Consider the following 7,865-nt stretch of genomic DNA (forward strand, 5'->3'; position numbering starts at 1 on the left):
TTTGTCAAAGTCACATCACAGGAAGGTGAAGGCTTCTTCCACCACCCTGTGCTGCTTCTGTGCATGCTGGATGTGCAAGTGTTTTTGCAATAGTATTTTTGGAAGTTGGTCAAGTCTGTGCTTGCTGGTTTTAATGCACGATGAGATCTTATGTTGGTAACCTACATTGTCTCTTGTAGGTGGGGGCTACAGTTGGGCTAGGCCAGCCATGCCTATCAGTTCCCTTTATATCTGAGTATCATCAGGTACATGTCCGGGGACACCAGCCAATTAGTAGAAAAGCTGGTTTCTGAACCCAGACCTCCTAACGTAGCTTCTCAGAGCTCATGCCCCTTTCCCACACTTCCTTAAGATTCTCTTTTGTTCTGAATGATGCAGTAATGCCTTAGGTCATTTGGAACTTGAAAAACTTTTTTAAAAATCTGATTTTATTCTTATAGTTTTGCTTGCTGTTTTATTTTATATGCTAACAATGTATTGACTGCATACTCTATTCAAGGCATAGAATATCAAGCATTTTATATATGTAATATATAAATGCCATATACTGGGTGGCTCAGTCGTTAAGTGTCTGCCTTCGGCTCAGGTCATAATTTTGGGGTCCTGGGATTGAGCCCCACATCGGGCTCCCTGCTCTGCGGGAGGTCTGCATCTCCCTCTCCTGCTCCCCCTGCTTGTGTTCCCTCTCTTGCTGTGTCTCTTTGTCAAATAAATAAATAAAATCTTTTTTTAAAATGACGTATGTATTATATGACACACTATGTAATATATAATATTATATTCATATGTGTACATATATGAGTGAATTCTTTCAAGGTTCAAACCACTCTGGCAAGTAGATGGTATTGTACCTGTTGTACTGATGAGAAAATTAAGACTGAATAATTTGAGTAAGATTTTTATGACTTGCTGGGTTAATGGATAATAGAATGAAAAAGCACATGAACACTGCTATGCCGTGCCAAAATCATGGAAGACTTTGAGCTAATAATATTAATAGGTTTCAAGATTTATGACTACCTTTTTGCTAAGGAGGAAATGCTAGGTGCTAGACACACTCTGTAGACATGTAACAGCAGTAATCACACCTCTTATAGATAACTTCCGTCCATGAAATGCACACACAGGGACCTGCGTATCGAATGCTTTACAAGACAGAATACAGTGTCCATGGACTCGGCCTTTGAGTTGCCTCGACAGCATCCCCGCACCCCCGTATGCTTGTTGCGGCCTGTAGGGGCCACCTGCAGTGAGAGAAGGACTCGGAAGAAGCAAGGAGGACAACAGAGCATCTGCGGGGGGGACAGTGCTTCTGAGCTGAGGCAGCTGCTCTCGGAACCGTCTGTCCTCCTCCCCGTCTACCTGGCTTCTGCCGGGCCCACAGCTGGGAAGGAGGCAGCATGGTGCAGGGGAGTAAAGCGTGACTCCGCACTTGTAACCGCATCCGGTTCGTCTGCCCCGGGGAAGACTGCCGCCTTTCGACGGGAGGGAGGTTTCTGGGACTGGCTGTCCCCGTTGAGACGAGCGGGAGAGGCGGGCCGCGTACGCGTCTCCCGCTCACTCGCCGGCCTCCTTCCACGGAGAGCGTGCGCTGCGCGTGCACAGCTGGGCCTTCCCGCGCGATCTGCTGCCCCGTGCGGCACCCCTGAGCCCCAGGACGTGCACAGCCGCGTGCGTAGGAAGCCCGGAGGGAGCGCGTGCGTTCTGCTAAAACTGCTCTGGTCCTCATCTTTTCTGACCAGATTCCACACTTTTGTTTTAAGGGGAGGGTTTTAAATGGAATTCTCTAAGCAAAACTGGGCAGTTTCATCTTGGAATAGGTTATCCGTACATGTTCTCATGTTTTGTAGAACACTTCCTGTTTAGATGTATTGATGTGGATAATATTAAATATCTTAATTATTTAAATAATTCATTGTATTGTTTTTGAGAAGTTGAGGAATTACCGTATACATTTACAACTTAATGACTTTTGTATTTTATTTTTCAAAATAAAAGCTTTAAATGTGTGAAGCATTCTGGTGGTTTACATGTTTTCATTACTGTGACTTCAGAGACGCGGTAAGACCTTATCAGATGGTGACTGATAAACCGGAGTTTCTTCAGTCGGCTGCGTTGTAGATAATTCCTTCTCTGCATCATAGCTTTAATTAAGTTTTTTATTTTAATCCCAGTGTAGTTAACACACAGTGTTGTATTAGTTTCAGGTGTACAGTATGGCGATCCGGTACTTCCCTGCGACGCCCAGTGCTCATCACAAGGGCTCTCTTTGATCTCTGTCACAGTTCATCCGTCCCCCACCTCCACCTTTCTCTCCTCCGCTAACCATCAGTTTGTTCTCTAGAGTTAAGAGTCTGTTTTTTGGTTTGTCTCTCTCTTTTTTTTCTTCATTCATTTGTTTGCTTCTTAAATTCTACATAGGAGTGGAAGGAAGTACGTGGTATTTGTCTTTCTCTGACTTTGCTTAGCATTGTACTCTCTGGCTCCATCCATGTTGTTGCAAATGGCAGGAGATCATTTTTTATAGCCAAGTAATATTTCATTGTTAGTGTGTGTGTGCCACATCTTCCTTATCCATTCATCAATTGATGGATACTTGGACTATTTCCATAATTTGACTATTGTAAAGAATGCTGCTGTAATCATTTGGGTGCATGTATCCTTTTGAATTAGTGTTTTTGTATTCTTTGGGTAAATACCCAGTAGTGTAATTATTGGGCTCATACTATTTTCTTAATTATTTTTATTAACTTTTAATGTATTATTTGCCCCAGGGGTACAGGTCTGTGAATCATCGGGCTTACACATTCCACAGCACTCATCATAGCACATACCCTCCCCAATGCCATAACCCAGCCACCTTCTCCAAACCCCCCACCCCCGGCAACCCTCAGTTTGTTTTGTGAGATTAAGAGTCTTATGGTTTGTCTCCCTCCCAATCCCATCTTGTTTCATTTTTTTCCCTTCCCTACCCCCAACAACCCCCGACCCTGCCTCTCAAATTCCTCATATCAGAGAGATCGTATGATAATTGTCTTTCTCGGATTGACTTATTTCGTTCAGCATAATACCCTCTAATTCCATCCACATCATTGCAAATAGCAAGATTTCATTTCTTTTGATGGCTGCATAGTATTCCATTGTGTGTGTGTGTGTGTGTGTGTGTGTGTGTGTGTGTGTGTGTGTGTATCAGATCTTCTTTTTTGGGCTCATACTATTTTAACTTTTTGAGGAACCTCCATACTGTTTCCCACAGTAGCTGCACCAGTTTGCGTTCCCACCAACAGTATACGAGGGTTCCTTTTTCTCCACATCCTCCCCAACAATTGTCATTTCTTGTGTTTTTTATTTTAGATGTTCTGACAGGTGTGAGGTGAGATCTCATTGTGGTTGTGATTTGCATTCCCCTGATGATGTGTGGTGTTGAACATCTTTTCATGTGTCTGTTCGCTATCTGTATGTCTTTGGAGAAATGTCTGTTCATGTCTCCTGCCCATTTTTAATTGAATTATTTGTTTTTTGGGTGTTGAGTTGTATCAGTTCTTTATATATTTTGGATACTAACCCTTTGTCAGATATGTCATTTGCAAATACCTGCTTCCATTCTGAGATTGCCTTTTAGATTCGTTGATTGTTTTCTTTGCTGTGCAGAAGTTTTTTATTTTGATGAAGTCCCAATAGTTTATTTTTGCTTTTATTTCCCTTGCTTCACGAGACATATCTTGAAAAATGTTGTTACAGCTGATGTCAGAGAAATTACTGCCTGTGTTCTCTTCTAGGGTTTTCAGGTTTCAGGTCTCACATTTAGGTCTTTAATGCATTTTGAGTTTATTTTTGTGTATTGTGTAAGAAAGTGACTCAGTTTCATTCTTTTGCATGTGGCTGTCAAGTTTTCCCAACACCATTTATTGAAGAGACTTTTTCCCATTGATGCAATTCTTTCCTCCTTTGTTGAAGATTGACATGCATCTTAACATCTTAAGATTTGGCTGTAATTTATTTCATAAAGACCTGCTATCATCCATTTGTCTCAAATCTTGTTCTGTTTCATGCCTACATATTACATTTAAGGACAGAGAAGTTTCTGTTCTCAGCTGTTTCCTGGAAGCCATTGTTCTACAATACAGAATGACCAGATAATAATAGTAATTTCTGTTTATTGAGTGTCTTCTTATGTGTGTGAGGCACCAAACAAGATGTTTTATGCGTTTTCTTATGCCTGGCCTCAGAATTCTGCATCCTCTGGTCTTATCCATCAGCAAATAATATTTTCTACCGAGTCACTCAAGCCAGAAACCCAAGAGTCTTTTCTTCCCCTTTTCCCCCCATGTACAAGATCTTTGATTCTACCTTTAAAATATTTCTTGAGAGGTACCTGGGGGGCTCAGTGGGTTGAGCCTCTGCCTTCGGCTCGGGTCCTGATCTCAGCTGTCCTGGGATTGAGCATCAGGCTCTCTGCTCAGCGGGGAGCCTACTCCCCCCCCCACCTCCCACCCCCGTCTCTCTGCCAGCCTCTCTGCCTATTTGTGATCTCTGTCGAATAAATGAATAAAATAAATAATAAAAATAAAAATAAAATAAAATGAATAAAATCTTTAAAATATGTGTGTATATATATATATTTCTTGAATCCATCTACTTCCCTTCAGCTCCACTGCCCCCACTGTAGTGTAAGACAGCACCATCTGTCACCAGACTGTTGCGTAGAGAGCCTCCTGGATACTCCCCCCTCCCTACTCCCCCCCCAGTTCTGTTTAGCGCAGCAGAGGAGTAGTTTCACGAGGCGCATACAGTTACCCTCCCCCCTTCCCCTCTCTCGCAGAACAGAACCCATGCTCCTGCCGTGACCCAGCCACCACCCTGCTCTCGACCTCCCCCACCTCACCCCTTGTGTTCTCGGGTTCTTCGCATCTCCTGGAAACACACCAAACTTTTCCTGCCTCTGCACGTATTATTCCTCTCTCTGGAATGTTCTTCCCTTTGCTCTTTGCCTGAGGCCTCCTTTGCAGGTCTGGTCTCCATAAATTCCATGTCCTCAGAGAGACTTTTCCTGGCCCCTTGAACTAAAAAGTAAATGCCCTTCCTGCCTCTCTTCTTCACAGTATCACCTTATCAGACTTCACAGTTTTTAATCTGTTGACTTTTTTTTTTTTTTAAATTATCAGTCTCTGGTACTAAGAGGTAAGTTCCTGGAAGACAGAGACTGTATCTTTTCTGTCCCTTTTTGTATCTCTGACACCTAGCAAAGTGCCTGGCACATTCTAGAAACCCAGGAAAATACTTGGTAATTTATTAATTCTCCCAGAAACCTCTGGCATGTCATTTTACAGATGACAAAACAGGCTCAGCGGGATCAAGTCCCTTAGACAAGGCCCCTCCGGCAGTGCCATCGTGGTGAGCGGCACTTTAGTCCAAGCCTGACTTGAACATCCCTCTTTCCAGTCCACTGGCCCAGGCCTCTCCCCTTCGGTTGGAAATGAATCCTGCTGCCGTATCAATCCTTTGTTCAAAAGCCTTCTTTGATTCTCTGCTGCCTAACACATTGCCACTAAACCATCCTGTCTCCACGGTGTGACCTCACCACTTCCTCGTGTGCAGTACGCCTGCTGCCTTCACTCCCTGCTTCTTCCAGACGCCTGGAAACGCGCTCCCCTCCACCTGGGAAATCCCAGCCTCGTGAAGGGCTCGGCTGTATTCACTGCTGTTTCTCCTTACACAACTGCTGCAACCTCCAAATAGTAACAAAGTCAGCTTCAGCTTCAAGTCATCGTGATTTGTTTACTACCTGTGTTATTCTTACCTCATTAGCTTTGTAGGGAGGAGGTCACATACTCCTCTAGAGCCTATCTGAATGGGAGAGGAGGACTTTTTTTTAAAAGATTTTATTTATTTGACAGACAGAGACCACAAGTAGGCAGAGAGGCAGGCAGAGAGGGGGGGTGGGGAAGCAGGCTCCCCGCTGAGCAGAGAGCCCTACGACGCGGGGCTCGATCCCAGGACCCCGAGATCATGACCCGAGCGGAAGGCAGAGGCTTAACCCACTGAGCCACCCAGGTGCCCCAAAGTGGGCTTTTTTTTTTTTTTTTTAAACCATAACGCAGCCTGCCTCCAGGACTAGCCCCAAAGGAGACAGGATTTTTATTTCCCGCACCTGCCCACCCTAGAGACTCCAGTGTTCCCGGTGGGCATGCATGGGCAAAGGGCAGAGAACCACGGCACAAAATGGCTGACTCGGGGGAAAAAGGAAACTACAGCATAACTGGCCTGAAGAAACAGATGCTGTGCTATTTCCATCCGTATTGACATTCCTTCTTTCACAAAGCTTGCTTTCTTTCTGGCCAAGCACATTTCTTTTGTGCCCTATGAAGAAAAGTGTTTCTGGTTCCTGTTGACCTCCTCAATCACATGTATGAAGATGACCGTCTATGAGATGTTGTGATTTGGTGAAATCAAATGGCGCTCCTGTTGACCAGATGAAAGATGGCTGGAGTAAAATTTAAAAGGAGGTAACAAGAAGGGACCAGGTAGACATATGGCCTCTGACTGACTATCCGAGAGCTTCCTAGAGCCAGCATAGCCGTTGGCCACAGCAAGTGAACCCACAAGGCCAGAGAGAGGCTGGTGTCCTTGGAGGCCACAGGAAGAGCTTGGAGAGAGCATCAGCCATAAAAATCATTGCATTTAAAAATGAGAGGGAAAAAAAAGAACCCTCAGTAATCACTTAATCAAGTAATCCGTCTAGTAATACTTAATCAAGGACTTGTCATGGTCCAGGCCCTGCGCTAACCATTTTATATGTTTAAAATAATTTAATTCTCGGGGCGCCTGGGTGGCTCAGTGGGTTAAGCCTCTGCCTTCAGCTCAGGTCATGATCTCAGGGTCCTGGGATCGAGCCCCGCATCGGGCTCTCTGCTCAGCGGGGAGCCTGCTTCCTCCTCTCTCTCTCTCTCTGCCTGCCTCTCTGCCTGCTTGTGATCTCTCTCTCTGTCAAATAAATAAATAAATAAATAATCTTTAAAAAATTTTGACTTTAAAAAAATAAAATAATTTAATTCTCGTAATTACCATCTGAGGTATGTACTATGGTGACCTACATTTTACAAACATTGGCGTGGGGGTAGAGCACGGAGTACAGCTGGTGACGGTCAGGATTCAAGCGTAGGCAGCCGGGCTCTGGAGCCGACCCCCAACCACCGCCCTGCGTCTCGGTAATTATCTTTATACTAGAATAGAAGCTTGCCATTAGCACTGAGTTGCAACTGTTTAAGTACCTCCCTTGTGCTTAGTAATTTGCTGGGTATAATTGGGTGGTGTGGCAGGAAGTACATACAGGCAGAGGACTGCCTTTAGGAATTTATGGTCTTGGTAAAAATCAAGGAAAATGCCCATGAAACAATTCTTTCAGGTTCTAACAAAATTTATGTAGTATCATCTACCAAAACCTGGCTAGTCGGTGATAGATAAGTAATGGTCTACGCAAGATTCCATTCAGTGTTACGGCCAAATCTGTATTTCTAGAGGAACTATAGATCCTGGAGCTGTCTGGTCTCTCCTCCAGAGAGGTCCGTATTTTCAGCATTGAGTTCCCTTTCCTGCTCCTCACCACCCACTGCCCTCTTCCGCAGAGACTCTAGATCTTTGTGTGAAGCAGAGCGCTCCCTTCTTAGTTATTCTGAATTGGGCAAAAGAGGTAATTTTTATTCATTTTGTGTTGAAATCCTAACAAAGCTGTTCATTATTTGAGTATTGGGGGGGTGTGTATGTGTGAGAGAGAGAGAGAGGGTAAGAGAGAGTAGTTTTGTTACAGATAAAAATAAATGACTTTGATTCTTCCTTTGAAGCTGATTATTACCGAAGATCCAAAA

At 44.1% G+C, this 7,865-nt stretch overlaps 1 protein-coding gene across 5 annotated transcripts in view; it reads left to right on the top strand.

Moving 5' to 3' along the window:
• The window catches only part of TPST1 (tyrosylprotein sulfotransferase 1), a 130,059-nt gene extending 128,043 nt beyond the window's left edge, over positions 1–2,016 (top strand). For 3 of the 5 annotated variants that reach the window (XM_080831011.1, XM_080831013.1, XM_080831012.1), the window contains exon 6: positions 1,128–2,016. The gene's annotated coding sequence lies outside the window, so the exon portion shown is untranslated. Of the gene's footprint in view, positions 1–1,097 lie in introns of all 5 variants that reach the window. The other 2 variants (XM_080831015.1, XM_080831014.1) reach the window with 1 other exon arrangement.
• The last annotated feature ends 5,849 nt before the right edge of the window (positions 2,017–7,865 follow it).

The sequence above is a fragment of the Martes martes genome (genome assembly GCF_963455335.1).
Source record: "Martes martes genome assembly, chromosome: 18".
NCBI classification, from domain to species: Eukaryota; Metazoa; Chordata; class Mammalia; order Carnivora; family Mustelidae; genus Martes; species Martes martes.